The sequence below is a fragment of the Engystomops pustulosus genome, chromosome 9 (genome assembly GCF_040894005.1).
Source record: "Engystomops pustulosus chromosome 9, aEngPut4.maternal, whole genome shotgun sequence".
NCBI lineage: Eukaryota > Metazoa > Chordata > Amphibia > Anura > Leptodactylidae > Engystomops > Engystomops pustulosus.
Window position 1 is genome coordinate 63,492,682 of NC_092419.1, and position 14,999 is coordinate 63,507,680.

Consider the following 14,999-nt stretch of genomic DNA (forward strand, 5'->3'; position numbering starts at 1 on the left):
GTCAGATCGCAGAAGAGATGCAGCTTAAGGCTTGGCAAGTGACAGCATGGGAGACTGGCTGGGAATCCCAAGATACGTTGACCTTTTTGAGCCTGAAAATTGTGTTAGTTTCTCTATGAGATAGTAAAAGAAGGTTCAAATTGAACAGCTGCTGTCAACAGCCATTCTAAGCTGAATGTGCGTGCTCTTGTCAGATCGCAGAAGAGATTCAGCTTTAGGCTTGGCAAGTGACAGCATGGGAGACTGGCTGGGAATCCCAAGATACGTTAACATTTTTGAGCCTGAAAATTGTGTTAGTTTCTCTATGAGATAGTAAAAGAAGGTTCAAATTGAACAGTTGCTGGCAACGGCCATTATAAGCTGAATGTGCGTGCTCTTGTCAGATCGCAGAAGAGATGCAGCTTAAGGCTTGGCAAGTGACAGCATGGGAGACTGGCTGGGAATCCCAAAATATGTTGACCTTTTTGAACCTGAAAATTGTGTTAGTTTCTCTATGAGATAGTAAAAGAAGGTTCAAATTGAACAGCTGCTGTCAACGGCCATTATAAGCTGAATGTGCGTGCTCTTGTCATATCGCAGCAGCGATGCAGCTTAAGGCTTGGCAAGTACCAGCATGGGAGACTGGCTGGGAATCCCAAGTTCTGTTGACCTTTTTGAACTTGAAAATTGTGTTAGTTTCTCTATGAGATAGTAAAAGAAGGTTCAAATTGAACAGCTGCTTTCAACGGCCATTCTAAGCTGAATGTGCCTGCTCTCGTCAGATCGCAGCAGCAATGCAGCGTAAGGCTTGGCAAGTACCAGCATGGGAGACTGGCTGGGAATTCCAAGTTCCGTTGACCTTTTTGAACCTGAAAATGTGTTAGTTTCTCTATGAGATAGTAAAAGAAGGTTCAAATTGAACAGCTGCTGTCAACGGCCATTCTAAGCTGAATGTGCCTGCTCTCGTCAGATCGCAGCAGCAATGCAGCGTAAGGCTTGGCAAGTACCAGCATGGGAGACTGGCTGGGAATCCCAAGTTCTGTTGACCTTTTTGAACCTGAAAATTGTGTTAGTTTCTCTATGAGATAGTAAAAGAAGGTTCAAATTGAACAGCTGCTGTCAACGGCCATTCTAAGCTGAATGTGCGTGCTCTTGTCAGATCGCAGCAGCGATGCAGCTTAAGGCTTGGCAAGTACCAGCATGGGAGACTGGCTGGGAATCCCAAGTTCTGTTGACCTTTTTGAACCTGAAAATTGTGTTAGTTTCTCTATGAGATAGTAAAAGAAGGTTCAAATTGAACAGCTGCTGTCAATGGCCATTCTAAGCTGAATGTGCCTGCTCTCGTCAGATCGCAGCAGCAATGCAGCTTAAGGCTTGGCAAGTACCAGCATGGGAGACTGGCTGGGAATCCCAAGTTCTGTTGACCTTTTTGAACCTGAAAATTGTGTTAGTTTCTCTATGAGATAGTAAAAGAAGGTTCAAATTGAACAGCTGCTGTCAACGGCCATTCTAAGCTGAATGTGCGTGCTCTTGTCAGATCTCAGCAGCGATGCAGCTTAAGGCTTGGCAAGTACCAGCATGGGAGACTGGCTGGGAATCCCAAGTTCTGTTGACCTTTTTGAACCTGAAAATTGTGTTAGTTTCTCTATGAGATAGTAAAAGAAGGTTCAAATTGAACAGCTGCTGTCAATGGCCATTCTAAGCTGAATGTGCCTGCTCTCGTCAGATTGCAGCAGCAATGCAGCTTAAGGCTTGGCAAGTACCAGCATGGGAGACTGGCTGGGAATCCCAAGTTCCGTTGACCTTTTTGAACCTGAAAATTGTGTTAGTTTCCCTATGAGATAGTAAAAGAAGGTTCAAATTGAAAAGCTGCTGTCAACGGCCATTCTAAGCTGAATGTGCGTGCTCTTGTCAGATCGCAGCAGCGATGCAGCTTAAGGCTTGGCAAGTACCAGCATGGGAGACTGGCTGGGAATCCCAAGTTCTGGTGACCTTTTTGAACCTGAAAATTGTGTTAGTTTCTCTATGAGATAGTGGAAGAAGATTCAAATTGAACAACTGCTGTCAACGGCCATTCTAAGCTGAATGTGTGTGCTCTTTTCAGATCGCAGCAGCGATGCAGCTTAAGGCTTGGCAAGTACCAGCATGGGAGACTGGCTGGGAATCCCAAGTTCTGTTGACCTTTTTGAACCTGAAAATTGTGTTAGTTTCTCTATGAGATAGCAAAAGAAGGTTCAAATTGAACAGCTGCTGTCAACGGCCATTCTAAGCTGAATGTGCCTGCTCTCGTCAGATCGCAGCAGCAATGCAGCTTAAGGCTTGGCAAGTATCAGCATGGGAGACTGGCTGGGAATCCCAAGTTCCGTTGACCTTTTTGAACCTGAAAATTGTGTTAGTTTCTCTATGAGATAGCAAAAGAAGGTTCAAATTTGAAAAGCTGCTGTCAACGGCCATTCTAAGCTGAATGTGCCTGCTCTCGTCAGATCGCAGCAGCAATGCAGCTTAAGGCTTGGCAAGTACCAGCATGGGAGTCTGGCTGGGAATCCCAAGTTCTGTTGACCTTTTTTAACCTGAAAATTGTGTTAGTTTCTCTATGAGATAGTAAAAGAAGGTTCAAATTGAACAGCTGCTGTCAACGGCCATTCTAAGCTGAATTTGCCTGCTCTCGTCAGATTGCAGCAGCAATGCAACTTAAGGCTTGGCAAGTACCAGCATGGGAGACTGGCTGGGAATCCCAAGTTCCGTTGACCTTTTTGAACCTGAAAATTGTGTTAGTTTCTCTATGAGATAGTAAAAGAAGGTTCAAATTGAACAGCTGCTGTCAACAGCCATTCTAAGCTGAATGTGCCTGCTCTCGTCAGATCGCAGCAGCAATGCAGCTTAAGGCTTGGCAAGTACCAGCATGGGAGACTGGCTTGGAATCCCAAGTTCCGTTGACCTTTTTGAACCTGAAAATTGTGTTAGTTTCTCTATGAGATAGTAAAAGAAGGTTCAAATTGAACAGCTCCTGTCAACGGCCATTCTAAGCTGAATGTGCATGCTCTCGTCAGATCGCAGCAGCAATGCAGCTTAAGGCTTGGCAAGTACCAGCATGGGAGACTGGGTAGGAATCCCAAGATCCGTTGAGCTTTTTGAACCTGAAAATTGAGTTATTTTCTCTATGAGATAGTAAAAGAAGGTTCAAATTGAACAGCTGCTGTCAACGGCCATTCTAAGCTGAATGTGCCTGCTCTCGTCAGATCACAGCAGCAATGCAGCTTAAGGCTTGGCAAGTACCAGCATGGGAGACTGGCTGGGAATCCCAAGTTCTGTTGACCTTTTTGAACCTGAAAATTGTGTTAGTTTCTCTATGAGATAGTAAAAGAAGGTTCAAATTGAACAGCTGCTGTCAACGGCCATTCTAAGCTGAATGTGCCTGCTCTCGTCAGATCGCAGCAGCAATGCAGCTTAAGGCTTGGCAAGTACCAGCATGGGAGACTGGCTGGGAATTCCAAGTTCCGTTGACCTTTTTGAACCTGAAAATTGTGTTAGTTTCTCTATGAGATAGTAAAAGAAGGTTCAAATTGAACAGCTGCTTTCAACGGCCATTCTAAGCTGAATGTGCCTGCTCTCGTCAGATCGCAGCAGAAATGCAGCTTAAGGCTTGGCAAGTACAGGCATGGGAGACTGGCTGGGAATCCCAAGTTCTGTTGACCTTTTTGAACCTGAAAATGTGTTAGTTTCTCTATGAGATAGTAAAAGAAGGTTCAAATTGAACAGCTGCTTTCAACGGCCATTCTAAGCTGAATGTGCGTGCTCTTGTCAGATCGCAGCAGCGATGCAGCTTAAGGCTTGGCAAGTAGCAGCATGGGAGACTGGCTTGGAATCCCAAGATTTGGTGACCTTTTTGAACCTGAAAATTGTGTTAGTTTCTCTATGAGATAGCAAAAGAAGGTTCAAATTGAACAGCTGCTGTCAAGGGCCATTCTAAGCTGAATGTGCCTGCTCTTGTCAGATTGCAGCAGCAATGCAGCTTAAGGCTTGGCAAGTACCAGCATGGGAGACTGGCTTGAAATACCAAGTTCTGGTGACCTTTTTGAACCTGAAAATTGTGTTAGTTTCTATATGAGATAGTAGAAGAAGGTTCAAATTGAACAACTGCTGTCAATGGCCATTCTAAGCTGAATGTGCCTGCTCTCGTCAGATCGCAGCAGCAATGCAGCTTAAGGCTTGGCAAGTGCTAGCATGGGAGACTGGCTGGGAATCCCAAGTTCCGTTGACCTTTTTGAACCTGAAAATTGTGTTAGTTTCTCTATGAGATAATAAAAGAAGGTTCAAATTGAACAGCTGCTGTCAACGGCCATTCTAAGCTGAATGTGCGTGCTCTTGTCAGATCGCAGCAGCGATGCAGCTTAAGGCTTGGCAAGTACCAGCATGGGAGACTGGCTTGGAATCCCAAGTTCTGGTGACCTTTTTGAACCTGAAAATTGTGTTAGTTTCTATATGAGATAGTAGAAGAAGGTTCAAATTGAACAACTGCTGTCAATGGCCATTCTAAGCTGAATGTGCCTGCTCTCGTCAGATCGCAGCAGCAATTCAGCTTAAGGCTTGGCAAGTACCAGCATGGGAGACTGGCTGGGAATCCCAAGTTCTGTTGACCTTGTTGAACCTGAAAATTGTGTTAGTTTCTCTATGAGATAGTAAAAGAAGGTTCAAATTGAACAGCTACTGTCAACGGCCATTCTAAGCTGAATGTGCGTGCTCTTGTCAGATCGCAGCAGCAATGCAGCTTAAGGCTTGGCAAGTACCAGCATGGGAGACTGGCTGGGAATCCCAAGTTCTGTTGACCTTTTTGAACTTGAAAATTGTTTTAGTTTCTCTATGAGATAGTAAAAGAAGGTTCAATTTGAAATGCTGCTGTCAACGGCCATTCTAAGCTGAATGTGCCTGCTCTCGTCAGATCGCAGCAGCAATGCAGCTTAAGGCTTGGCAAGTACCAGCATGGGAGACTGGCTGGGAATCCCAAGTTCCGTTGACCTTTTTGAACCTGAAAATTGTGTTAGTTTCTCTATGAGATAGTAAAAGAAGGTTCAAATTGAACAACTGCTGTCAACGGCCATTCTAAGCTGAATGTGTGTGCTCTTTTCAGATCGCAGCAGCGATGCAGCTTAAGGCTTGGCAAGTACCAGCATGGGAGACTGGCTGGGAATCCCAAGTTCTGTTGACCTTTTTGAACCGGAAAATTGTGTTAGTTTCTCTATGAGATAGTAAAAGAAGGTTCAAATTGAACAGCTGCTGTCAACGGCAATTCTAAGCTGAATGTGCCTGCTCTCGTCAGATCGCAGCAGCAATGCAGCTTAAGGCTTGGCAAGTACCAGTATGGGAGACTGGCTGGGAATCCCAAGTTCTGTTGACCTTTTTTAACCTGAAAATTGTGTTAATTTCTCTATGAGATAGTAAAAGAAGGTTCAAATTGAACAGCTGCTGTCAACGGCCATTCTAAGCTGAATGTGCGTGCTCTTGTCAGATCGCAGCAGCAATGCAACTTAAGGCTTGGCAAGTACCAGCATGCGAGACTGGCTGGGAATTCCAAGTTCCGTTGACCTTTTTGAACCTGAAAATGTGTTAGTTTCTCTATGAGATAGTAGAAGATGGTTCAAATTGAACAGCTGCTGTCAACGGCCATTCTAAGCTGAATGTGCCTGCTCTCGTCAGATCGCAGCAGCAATGCAGCTTAAGGCTTGGCAAGTACCAGCATGGCAGACTGGCTGGGAATCCCAAGTTCCGTTGACCTTTTTGAACCTGAAAATTGTGTTAGTTTCTCTATGAGATAGTAAAAGAAGGTTCAAATTGAACAGCTGCTGTCAACGGCCATTCTAAGCTGAATGTGCCTGCTCTCGTCAGATCGCAGCAGCAATGCAGCTTAAGGCTTGGCAAGTACCAGCATGGGAGACTGCCTGGGAATCCCAAGTTCTGTTGCCCTTTTTGAACCTGAAAATTGTGTTAGTTTCTCTATGAGATAGTAAAAGAAGGTTCAAATTGAACAGCTGCTGTCAACGGCCATTCTAAGCTGAATGTGCCTGCTCTCGTCAGATCGCAGCAGCTTAAGGCTTGGCAAGTACCAGCATGGGAGACTGGGTAGGAATCCCAAGATCCGTTGACCTTTTTGAACCTGAAAATTGTGTTATTTTCTCTATGAGATAGTAAAAGAAGGTTCAAATTGAACAGCTGCTGTCAACGGCCATTCTAAGCTGAATGTGCCTGCTCTTGTCAGATCACAGCAGCAATGCAGCTTAAGGCTTGGCAAGTACCAGCATGGGAGACTGGCTGGGAATCCCAAGTGCTGTTGACCTTTTTGAACCTGAAAATTGTGTTAGTTTCTCTATGAGATAGTAAAAGAAGGTTCAAATTGAACAACTGCTGTCAACGGCCATTCTAAGCTGAATGTGCCTGCTCTCGTCAGATCGCAGCAGCAATGCAGCTTAAGGCTTGGCAAGTACCAGCATGGGAGACTGGCTGGGAATTCCAAGTTCCGTTGACCTTTTTGAACCTGAAAATGTGTTAGTTTCTCTATGAGATAGTAAAAGAAGGTTCAAATTGAACAGCTGCTGTCAACGGCCATTCTAAGCTGAATGTGCCTGCTCTCGTCAGATCGCAGCAGCAATGCAGCTTAAGGCTTGGCAAGTACCAGCATGGGAGACTGGCTGGGAATCCCAAGTTCCGTTGACCTTTTTGAACCTGAAAATTGTGTTAGTTTCTCTATGAGATAGTAAAAGAAGGTTCAAATTGAACAGCTGCTTTCAACGGCCATTCTAAGCTGAATGTGCCTGCTCTTGACAGATTGCAGCAGCAATGCAGCTTAAGGCTTGGCAAGTACCAGCATGGGAGACTGGATGGGAATCCCAAGTTCTGTTGACCTTTTTGAACCTGAAAATTGTTTTAGTTTCTCTATGAGATAGTAAAAGAAGGTTCAAATTGAACAGCTGCTGTCAACGGCCATTCTAAGCTGAATGTGCGTGCTCTTGTCAGATCGCAGAAGAGATGCAGCTTAAGGCTTGGCAAGTGACAGCATGGGAGACTGGCTGGGAATCCCAAGATACGTTGACCTTTTTGAGCCTGAAAATTGTGTTAGTTTCTCTATGAGATAGTAAAAGAAGGTTCAAATTGAACAGCTGCTGTCAACAGCCATTCTAAGCTGAATGTGCGTGCTCTTGTCAGATCGCAGAAGAGATTCAGCTTTAGGCTTGGCAAGTGACAGCATGGGAGACTGGCTGGGAATCCCAAGATACGTTAACCTTTTTGAGCCTGAAAATTGTGTTAGTTTCTCTATGAGATAGTAAAAGAAGGTTCAAATTGAACAGTTGCTGGCAACGGCCATTATAAGCTGAATGTGCGTGCTCTTGTCAGATCGCAGAAGAGATGCAGCTTAAGGCTTGGCAAGTGACAGCATGGGAGACTGGCTGGGAATCCCAAAATATGTTGACCTTTTTGAACCTGAAAATTGTGTTAGTTTCTCTATGAGATAGTAAAAGAAGGTTCAAATTGAACAGCTGCTGTCAACGGCCATTATAAGCTGAATGTGCGTGCTCTTGTCATATCGCAGCAGCGATGCAGCTTAAGGCTTGGCAAGTACCAGCATGGGAGACTGGCTGGGAATCCCAAGTTCTGTTGACCTTTTTGAACTTGAAAATTGTGTTAGTTTCTCTATGAGATAGTAAAAGAAGGTTCAAATTGAACAGCTGCTTTCAACGGCCATTCTAAGCTGAATGTGCCTGCTCTCGTCAGATCGCAGCAGCAATGCAGCGTAAGGCTTGGCAAGTACCAGCATGGGAGACTGGCTGGGAATTCCAAGTTCCGTTGACCTTTTTGAACCTGAAAATGTGTTAGTTTCTCTATGAGATAGTAAAAGAAGGTTCAAATTGAACAGCTGCTGTCAACGGCCATTCTAAGCTGAATGTGCCTGCTCTCGTCAGATCGCAGCAGCAATGCAGCGTAAGGCTTGGCAAGTACCAGCATGGGAGACTGGCTGGGAATCCCAAGTTCTGTTGACCTTTTTGAACCTGAAAATTGTGTTAGTTTCTCTATGAGATAGTAAAAGAAGGTTCAAATTGAACAGCTGCTGTCAACGGCCATTCTAAGCTGAATGTGCGTGCTCTTGTCAGATCGCAGCAGCGATGCAGCTTAAGGCTTGGCAAGTACCAGCATGGGAGACTGGCTGGGAATCCCAAGTTCTGTTGACCTTTTTGAACCTGAAAATTGTGTTAGTTTCTCTATGAGATAGTAAAAGAAGGTTCAAATTGAACAGCTGCTGTCAATGGCCATTCTAAGCTGAATGTGCCTGCTCTCGTCAGATCGCAGCAGCAATGCAGCTTAAGGCTTGGCAAGTACCAGCATGGGAGACTGGCTGGGAATCCCAAGTTCTGTTGACCTTTTTGAACCTGAAAATTGTGTTAGTTTCTCTATGAGATAGTAAAAGAAGGTTCAAATTGAACAGCTGCTGTCAACGGCCATTCTAAGCTGAATGTGCGTGCTCTTGTCAGATCTCAGCAGCGATGCAGCTTAAGGCTTGGCAAGTACCAGCATGGGAGACTGGCTGGGAATCCCAAGTTCTGTTGACCTTTTTGAACCTGAAAATTGTGTTAGTTTCTCTATGAGATAGTAAAAGAAGGTTCAAATTGAACAGCTGCTGTCAATGGCCATTCTAAGCTGAATGTGCCTGCTCTCGTCAGATTGCAGCAGCAATGCAGCTTAAGGCTTGGCAAGTACCAGCATGGGAGACTGGCTGGGAATCCCAAGTTCCGTTGACCTTTTTGAACCTGAAAATTGTGTTAGTTTCCCTATGAGATAGTAAAAGAAGGTTCAAATTGAAAAGCTGCTGTCAACGGCCATTCTAAGCTGAATGTGCGTGCTCTTGTCAGATCGCAGCAGCGATGCAGCTTAAGGCTTGGCAAGTACCAGCATGGGAGACTGGCTGGGAATCCCAAGTTCTGGTGACCTTTTTGAACCTGAAAATTGTGTTAGTTTCTCTATGAGATAGTGGAAGAAGATTCAAATTGAACAACTGCTGTCAACGGCCATTCTAAGCTGAATGTGTGTGCTCTTTTCAGATCGCAGCAGCGATGCAGCTTAAGGCTTGGCAAGTACCAGCATGGGAGACTGGCTGGGAATCCCAAGTTCTGTTGACCTTTTTGAACCTGAAAATTGTGTTAGTTTCTCTATGAGATAGCAAAAGAAGGTTCAAATTGAACAGCTGCTGTCAACGGCCATTCTAAGCTGAATGTGCCTGCTCTCGTCAGATCGCAGCAGCAATGCAGCTTAAGGCTTGGCAAGTATCAGCATGGGAGACTGGCTGGGAATCCCAAGTTCCGTTGACCTTTTTGAACCTGAAAATTGTGTTAGTTTCTCTATGAGATAGCAAAAGAAGGTTCAAATTTGAAAAGCTGCTGTCAACGGCCATTCTAAGCTGAATGTGCCTGCTCTCGTCAGATCGCAGCAGCAATGCAGCTTAAGGCTTGGCAAGTACCAGCATGGGAGTCTGGCTGGGAATCCCAAGTTCTGTTGACCTTTTTTAACCTGAAAATTGTGTTAGTTTCTCTATGAGATAGTAAAAGAAGGTTCAAATTGAACAGCTGCTGTCAACGGCCATTCTAAGCTGAATTTGCCTGCTCTCGTCAGATCGCAGCAGCAATGCAACTTAAGGCTTGGCAAGTACCAGCATGGGAGACTGGTTGGGATTTCCAAGTTCCGTTGACCTTTTTGAACCTGAAAATTGTGTTAGTTTCTCTATGAGATAGTAAAAGAAGGTTCAAATTGAACAGCTGCTGTCAACAGCCATTCTAAGCTGAATGTGCCTGCTCTCGTCAGATCGCAGCAGCAATGCAGCTTAAGGCTTGGCAAGTACCAGCATGGGAGACTGGCTTGGAATCCCAAGTTCCGTTGACCTTTTTGAACCTGAAAATTGTGTTAGTTTCTCTATGAGATAGTAAAAGAAGGTTCAAATTGAACAGCTCCTGTCAACGGCCATTCTAAGCTGAATGTGCCTGCTCTCGTCAGATCGCAGCAGCAATACAGCTTAAGGCTTGGCAAGTACCAGCATGGGAGACTGGGTAGGAATCCCAAGATCCGTTGACCTTTTTGAACCTGAAAATTGAGTTATTTTCTCTATGAGATAGTAAAAGAAGGTTCAAATTGAACAGCTGCTGTCAACTGCCATTCTAAGCTGAATGTGCCTGCTCTCGTCAGATCACAGCAGCAATGCAGCTTAAGGCTTGGCAAGTACCAGCATGGGAGACTGGCTGGGAATCCCAAGTTCTGTTGACCTTTTTGAACCTGAAAATTGTGTTAGTTTCTCTATGAGATAGTAAAAGAAGGTTCAAATTGAACAGCTGCTGTCAACGGCCATTCTAAGCTGAATGTGCCTGCTCTCGTCAGATCGCAGCAGCAATGCAGCTTAAGGCTTGGCAAGTACCAGCATGGGAGACTGGCTGGGAATTCCAAGTTCCGTTGACCTTTTTGAACCTGAAAATTGTGTTAGTTTCTCTATGAGATAGTAAAAGAAGGTTCAAATTGAACAGCTGCTTTCAACGGCCATTCTAAGCTGAATGTGCCTGCTCTCGTCAGATCGCAGCAGAAATGCAGCTTAAGGCTTGGCAAGTACCAGCATGGGAGACTGGCTGGGAATCCCAAGTTCTGTTGACCTTTTTGAACCTGAAAATGTGTTAGTTTCTCTATGAGATAGTAAAAGAAGGTTCAAATTGAACAGCTGCTTTCAACGGCCATTCTAAGCTGAATGTGCGTGCTCTTGTCAGATCGCAGCAGCGATGCAGCTTAAGGCTTGCCAAGTAGCAGCATGGGAGACTGGCTTGGAATCCCAAGATTTGGTGACCTTTTTGAACCTGAAAATTGTGTTAGTTTCTCTATGAGATAGCAAAAGAACGTTCAAATTAAACAGCTGCTGTCAAGGGCCATTCTAAGCTGAATGTGCCTGCTCTTGTCAGATTGCAGCAGCAATGCAGCTTAAGGCTTGGCAAGTACCAGCATGGGAGACTGGCTTGAAATACCAAGTTCTGGTGACCTTTTTGAACCTGAAAATTGTGTTAGTTTCTATATGAGATAGTAGAAGAAGGTTCAAATTGAACAACTGCTGTCAATGGCCATTCTAAGCTGAATGTGCCTGCTCTCGTCAGATCGCAGCAGCAATGCAGCTTAAGGCTTGGCAAGTACTAGCATGGGAGACTGGCTGGGAATCCCAAGTTCCGTTGACCTTTTTGAACCTGAAAATTGTGTTAGTTTCTCTATGAGATAATAAAAGAAGGTTCAAATTGAACAGCTGCTGTCAACGGCCATTCTAAGCTGAATGTGCGTGCTCTTGTCAGATCGCAGCAGCGATGCAGCTTAAGGCTTGGCAAGTACCAGCATGGGAGACTGGCTTGGAATCCCAAGTTCTGGTGACCTTTTTGAACCTGAAAATTGTGTTAGTTTCTATATGAGATAGTAGAAGAAGGTTCAAATTGAACAACTGCTGTCAATGGCCATTCTAAGCTGAATGTGCCTGCTCTCGTCAGATCGCAGCAGCAATGCAGCTTAAGGCTTGGCAAGTACCAGCATGGGAGACTGGCTGGGAATCCCAAGTTCTGTTGACCTTGTTGAACCTGAAAATTGTGTTAGTTTCTCTATGAGATAGTAAAAGAAGGTTCAAATTGAACAGCTACTGTCAACGGCCATTCTAAGCTGAATGTGCGTGCTCTTGTCAGATCGCAGCAGCAATGCAGCTTAAGGCTTGGCAAGTACCAGCATGGGAGACTGGCTGGGAATCCCAAGTTCTGTTGACCTTTTTGAACTTTGAAGTTTCTATATGAGATAGTAGAAGAAGGTTCAAATTGAACAACTGCTGTCAATGGCCATTCTAAGCTGAATGTGCCTGCTCTCGTCAGATCGCAGCAGCGATGCAGCTTAAGGCTTGCCAAGTAGCAGCATGGGAGACTGGCTTGGAATCCCAAGATTTGGTGACCTTTTTGAACCTGAAAATTGTGTTAGTTTCTCTATGAGATAGCAAAAGAAGGTTCAAATTGAACAGCTGCTGTCAAGGGCCATTCTAAGCTGAATGTGCCTGCTCTTGTCAGATTGCAGCAGCAATGCAGCTTAAGGCTTGGCAAGTACCAGCATGGGAGACTGGCTTGAAATACCAAGTTCTGGTGACCTTTTTGAACCTGAAAATTGTGTTAGTTTCTATATGAGATAGTAGAAGAAGGTTCAAATTGAACAACTGCTGTCAATGGCCATTCTAAGCTGAATGTGCCTGCTCTCGTCAGATCGCAGCAGCAATGCAGCTTAAGGCTTGGCAAGTACTAGCATGGGAGACTGGCTGGGAATCCCAAGTTCCGTTGACCTTTTTGAACCTGAAAATTGTGTTAGTTTCTCTATGAGATAATAAAAGAAGGTTCAAATTGAACAGCTGCTGTCAACGGCCATTTTAAGCTGAATGTGCGTGCTCTTGTCAGATCGCAGCAGCGATGCAGCTTAAGGCTTGGCAAGTACCAGCATGGGAGACTGGCTTGGAATCCCAAGTTCTGGTGACCTTTTTGAACCTGAAAATTGTGTTAGTTTCTATATGAGATAGTAGAAGAAGGTTCAAATTGAACAACTGCTGTCAATGGCCATTCTAAGCTGAATGTGCCTGCTCTCGTCAGATCGCAGCAGCAATGCAGCTTAAGGCTTGGCAAGTACCAGCATGGGAGACTGGCTGGGAATCCCAAGTTCTGTTGACCTTGTTGAACCTGAAAATTGTGTTAGTTTCTCTATGAGATAGTAAAAGAAGGTTCAAATTGAACAGCTACTGTCAACGGCCATTCTAAGCTGAATGTGCGTGCTCTTGTCAGATCGCAGCAGCAATGCAGCTTAAGGCTTGGCAAGTACCAGCATGGGAGACTGGCTGGGAATCCCAAGTTCTGTTGACCTTTTTGAACTTGAAAATTGTTTTAGTTTCTCTATGAGATAGTAAAAGAAGGTTCAATTTGAAATGCTGCTGTCAACGGCCATTCTAAGCTGAATGTGCCTGCTCTCGTCAGATCGCAGCAGCAATGCAGCTTAAGGCTTGGCAAGTACCAGCATGGGAGACTGGCTGGGAATCCCATGTTCCGTTGACCTTTTTGAACCTGAAAATTGTGTTAGTTTCTCTATGAGATAGTAAAAGAAGGTTCAAATTGAAAAGCTGCTGTCAACGGCCATTCTAAGCTGAATGTGCGTGCTCTTGTCAGATCGCAGCAGCGATGCAGCTTAAGGCTTGGCAAGTACCAGTTTGGAGACTGGCTGGGAATCCCAAGTTCTGGTGACTTTTTTGAACCTGAAAATTGTGTTAGTTTCTCTATGAGATAGTAGAAGAAGGTTCAAATTGAACAACTGCTGTCAACGGCCATTCTAAGCTGAATGCGTATGCTCTTGTCAGATCGCAGCAGCGATGCAGCTTAAGGCTTGGCAAGTACCAGCATGGGAGACTGGCTTGGAATCCCAAGTTCTGTTGACCTTTTTGAACCTGAAAATTGTGTTAGCTTCTCTATGAGATAGTAAAAGAAGGTTCAAATTGAACAGCTGCTGTCAATGGCCATTCTAAGCTGAATGTGCCTGCTCTCGTCAGATCGCAGCAGCGATGCAGCTTAAGGCTTGGCAAGTACCAGCATGGGAGACTGGCTGGGAATCCCAAGTTCAGTTGACCTTTTTGAACCTGAAAATTGTGTTAGTTTCTCTATGAGATAGTAACAGAAGGTTCAAATTGAACAGCTGCTGTCAATGGCCATTCTAAGCTGAATGTGCCTGCTCTCGTCAGATCGCAGCAGCAATGCAGCTTAAGGCTTGGCAAGTACCAGCATGGGAGACTGGCTGGGAATCCCAAGTTCCGTTGACCTTTTTGAACCTGAAAATTGTGTTAGTTTCTCTATGAGATAGTAAAAGAAGGTTCAAATTGAAAAGCTGCTGTCAACGGCCATTCTAAGCTGAATGTGCGTGCTCTTGTCAGATCGCAGCAGCGATGCAGCTTAAGGCTTGGCAAGTACCAGCATGGGAGACTGGCTGGGAATCCCAAGTTCTGTTGACCTTTTTGAACCTGAAAATTGTGTTAGTTTCTCTATGAGATAGTAGAAGAAGGTTCAAATTGAACAACTGCTGTCAACGGCCATTCTAAGCTGAATGTGTGTGCTCTTTTCAGATCGCACGAGCGATGCAGCTTAAGGCTTGGCAAGTACCAGCATGGGAGACTGGCTGGGAATCCCAAGTTCTGTTGACCTTTTTGAACCTGAAAATTGTGTTAGTTTCTCTATGAGATAGTAAAAGAAGGTTCAAATTGAACAGCTGCTGTCAACGGCAATTCTAAGCTGAATGTGCCTGCTCTCGTCAGATCGCAGCAGCAATGCAGCTTAAGGCTTGGCAAGTACCAGTATGGGAGACTGGCTGGGAATCCCAAGTTCTGTTGACCTTTTTTAACCTGAAAATTGTGTTAATTTCTCTATGAGATAGTAAAAGAAGGTTCAAATTGAACAGCTGCTGTCAACGGCCATTCTAAGCTGAATGTGCGTGCTCTTGTCAGATCGCAGCAGCAATGCAACTTAAGGCTTGGCAAGTACCAGCATGCGAGACTGGCTGGGAATTCCAAGTTCCGTTGACCTTTTTGAACCTGAAAATGTGTTAGTTTCTCTATGAGATAGTAGAAGATGGTTCAAATTGAACAGCTGCTGTCAACGGCCATTCTAAGCTGAATGTGCCTGCTCTCGTCAGATCGCAGCAGCAATGCAGCTTAAGGCTTGGCAAGTACCAGCATGGCAGACTGGCTGGGAATCCCAAGTTCCGTTGACCTTTTTGAACCTGAAAATTGTGTTAGTTTCTCTATGAGATAGTAAAAGAAGGTTCAAATTGAACAGCTGCTGTCAACGGCCATTCTAAGCTGAATGTGCCTGCTCTCGTCAGATCGCAGCAGCAATGCAGCTTAAGGCTTGGCAAGTACCAGCATGGGAGACTGCCTGGGAATCCCAAGTTCTGTTGCCCTTTTTGAA

At 44.8% G+C, this 14,999-nt stretch overlaps 46 pseudogenes; all 46 read left to right on the forward strand.

The window, feature by feature from the left end:
- Positions 1 to 720: 720 nt before the first annotated feature.
- On the forward strand, positions 721 to 839 carry LOC140094510 (5S ribosomal RNA; annotated as a pseudogene).
- Positions 840 to 908: 69 nt separating this feature from the next.
- On the forward strand, positions 909 to 1,027 carry LOC140091515 (5S ribosomal RNA; annotated as a pseudogene).
- A 70-nt stretch (positions 1,028 to 1,097) lies between these two features.
- Positions 1,098 to 1,216, forward strand: LOC140097152 (5S ribosomal RNA; annotated as a pseudogene).
- A 70-nt stretch (positions 1,217 to 1,286) lies between these two features.
- LOC140083722 (5S ribosomal RNA) lies at positions 1,287 to 1,405 on the forward strand (annotated as a pseudogene).
- A 259-nt stretch (positions 1,406 to 1,664) lies between these two features.
- On the forward strand, positions 1,665 to 1,783 carry LOC140091696 (5S ribosomal RNA; annotated as a pseudogene).
- A 448-nt stretch (positions 1,784 to 2,231) lies between these two features.
- On the forward strand, positions 2,232 to 2,350 carry LOC140086342 (5S ribosomal RNA; annotated as a pseudogene).
- A 71-nt stretch (positions 2,351 to 2,421) lies between these two features.
- LOC140085950 (5S ribosomal RNA) lies at positions 2,422 to 2,540 on the forward strand (annotated as a pseudogene).
- Positions 2,541 to 2,799: 259 nt separating this feature from the next.
- On the forward strand, positions 2,800 to 2,918 carry LOC140096174 (5S ribosomal RNA; annotated as a pseudogene).
- A 259-nt stretch (positions 2,919 to 3,177) lies between these two features.
- On the forward strand, positions 3,178 to 3,296 carry LOC140090478 (5S ribosomal RNA; annotated as a pseudogene).
- A 70-nt stretch (positions 3,297 to 3,366) lies between these two features.
- LOC140082839 (5S ribosomal RNA) lies at positions 3,367 to 3,485 on the forward strand (annotated as a pseudogene).
- Positions 3,486 to 3,555: 70 nt separating this feature from the next.
- LOC140098444 (5S ribosomal RNA) lies at positions 3,556 to 3,674 on the forward strand (annotated as a pseudogene).
- A 447-nt stretch (positions 3,675 to 4,121) lies between these two features.
- LOC140092465 (5S ribosomal RNA) lies at positions 4,122 to 4,240 on the forward strand (annotated as a pseudogene).
- A 259-nt stretch (positions 4,241 to 4,499) lies between these two features.
- On the forward strand, positions 4,500 to 4,618 carry LOC140092265 (5S ribosomal RNA; annotated as a pseudogene).
- Positions 4,619 to 4,688: 70 nt separating this feature from the next.
- LOC140097746 (5S ribosomal RNA) lies at positions 4,689 to 4,807 on the forward strand (annotated as a pseudogene).
- Positions 4,808 to 4,877: 70 nt separating this feature from the next.
- LOC140091650 (5S ribosomal RNA) lies at positions 4,878 to 4,996 on the forward strand (annotated as a pseudogene).
- A 259-nt stretch (positions 4,997 to 5,255) lies between these two features.
- Positions 5,256 to 5,374, forward strand: LOC140085406 (5S ribosomal RNA; annotated as a pseudogene).
- A 258-nt stretch (positions 5,375 to 5,632) lies between these two features.
- Positions 5,633 to 5,751, forward strand: LOC140088065 (5S ribosomal RNA; annotated as a pseudogene).
- Positions 5,752 to 5,821: 70 nt separating this feature from the next.
- On the forward strand, positions 5,822 to 5,940 carry LOC140078618 (5S ribosomal RNA; annotated as a pseudogene).
- A 251-nt stretch (positions 5,941 to 6,191) lies between these two features.
- Positions 6,192 to 6,310, forward strand: LOC140087913 (5S ribosomal RNA; annotated as a pseudogene).
- Positions 6,311 to 6,380: 70 nt separating this feature from the next.
- LOC140082851 (5S ribosomal RNA) lies at positions 6,381 to 6,499 on the forward strand (annotated as a pseudogene).
- A 69-nt stretch (positions 6,500 to 6,568) lies between these two features.
- On the forward strand, positions 6,569 to 6,687 carry LOC140091662 (5S ribosomal RNA; annotated as a pseudogene).
- A 1,015-nt stretch (positions 6,688 to 7,702) lies between these two features.
- Positions 7,703 to 7,821, forward strand: LOC140094511 (5S ribosomal RNA; annotated as a pseudogene).
- A 69-nt stretch (positions 7,822 to 7,890) lies between these two features.
- Positions 7,891 to 8,009, forward strand: LOC140091516 (5S ribosomal RNA; annotated as a pseudogene).
- A 70-nt stretch (positions 8,010 to 8,079) lies between these two features.
- Positions 8,080 to 8,198, forward strand: LOC140097153 (5S ribosomal RNA; annotated as a pseudogene).
- Positions 8,199 to 8,268: 70 nt separating this feature from the next.
- LOC140083723 (5S ribosomal RNA) lies at positions 8,269 to 8,387 on the forward strand (annotated as a pseudogene).
- A 259-nt stretch (positions 8,388 to 8,646) lies between these two features.
- On the forward strand, positions 8,647 to 8,765 carry LOC140091698 (5S ribosomal RNA; annotated as a pseudogene).
- Positions 8,766 to 9,213: 448 nt separating this feature from the next.
- LOC140086343 (5S ribosomal RNA) lies at positions 9,214 to 9,332 on the forward strand (annotated as a pseudogene).
- A 71-nt stretch (positions 9,333 to 9,403) lies between these two features.
- On the forward strand, positions 9,404 to 9,522 carry LOC140085952 (5S ribosomal RNA; annotated as a pseudogene).
- A 259-nt stretch (positions 9,523 to 9,781) lies between these two features.
- On the forward strand, positions 9,782 to 9,900 carry LOC140096175 (5S ribosomal RNA; annotated as a pseudogene).
- Positions 9,901 to 9,970: 70 nt separating this feature from the next.
- LOC140096691 (5S ribosomal RNA) lies at positions 9,971 to 10,089 on the forward strand (annotated as a pseudogene).
- A 70-nt stretch (positions 10,090 to 10,159) lies between these two features.
- On the forward strand, positions 10,160 to 10,278 carry LOC140096977 (5S ribosomal RNA; annotated as a pseudogene).
- A 70-nt stretch (positions 10,279 to 10,348) lies between these two features.
- LOC140082862 (5S ribosomal RNA) lies at positions 10,349 to 10,467 on the forward strand (annotated as a pseudogene).
- A 70-nt stretch (positions 10,468 to 10,537) lies between these two features.
- Positions 10,538 to 10,656, forward strand: LOC140092503 (5S ribosomal RNA; annotated as a pseudogene).
- Positions 10,657 to 11,103: 447 nt separating this feature from the next.
- LOC140081646 (5S ribosomal RNA) lies at positions 11,104 to 11,222 on the forward strand (annotated as a pseudogene).
- A 259-nt stretch (positions 11,223 to 11,481) lies between these two features.
- On the forward strand, positions 11,482 to 11,600 carry LOC140083725 (5S ribosomal RNA; annotated as a pseudogene).
- A 70-nt stretch (positions 11,601 to 11,670) lies between these two features.
- Positions 11,671 to 11,789, forward strand: LOC140097747 (5S ribosomal RNA; annotated as a pseudogene).
- A 439-nt stretch (positions 11,790 to 12,228) lies between these two features.
- Positions 12,229 to 12,347, forward strand: LOC140081647 (5S ribosomal RNA; annotated as a pseudogene).
- Positions 12,348 to 12,606: 259 nt separating this feature from the next.
- LOC140083726 (5S ribosomal RNA) lies at positions 12,607 to 12,725 on the forward strand (annotated as a pseudogene).
- Positions 12,726 to 12,795: 70 nt separating this feature from the next.
- Positions 12,796 to 12,914, forward strand: LOC140097749 (5S ribosomal RNA; annotated as a pseudogene).
- A 70-nt stretch (positions 12,915 to 12,984) lies between these two features.
- LOC140085605 (5S ribosomal RNA) lies at positions 12,985 to 13,103 on the forward strand (annotated as a pseudogene).
- A 447-nt stretch (positions 13,104 to 13,550) lies between these two features.
- On the forward strand, positions 13,551 to 13,669 carry LOC140093953 (5S ribosomal RNA; annotated as a pseudogene).
- Positions 13,670 to 13,739: 70 nt separating this feature from the next.
- On the forward strand, positions 13,740 to 13,858 carry LOC140082691 (5S ribosomal RNA; annotated as a pseudogene).
- Positions 13,859 to 13,928: 70 nt separating this feature from the next.
- LOC140097154 (5S ribosomal RNA) lies at positions 13,929 to 14,047 on the forward strand (annotated as a pseudogene).
- Positions 14,048 to 14,306: 259 nt separating this feature from the next.
- Positions 14,307 to 14,425, forward strand: LOC140085407 (5S ribosomal RNA; annotated as a pseudogene).
- A 258-nt stretch (positions 14,426 to 14,683) lies between these two features.
- LOC140088066 (5S ribosomal RNA) lies at positions 14,684 to 14,802 on the forward strand (annotated as a pseudogene).
- Positions 14,803 to 14,872: 70 nt separating this feature from the next.
- Positions 14,873 to 14,991, forward strand: LOC140078619 (5S ribosomal RNA; annotated as a pseudogene).
- Positions 14,992 to 14,999: the final 8 nt, after the last annotated feature.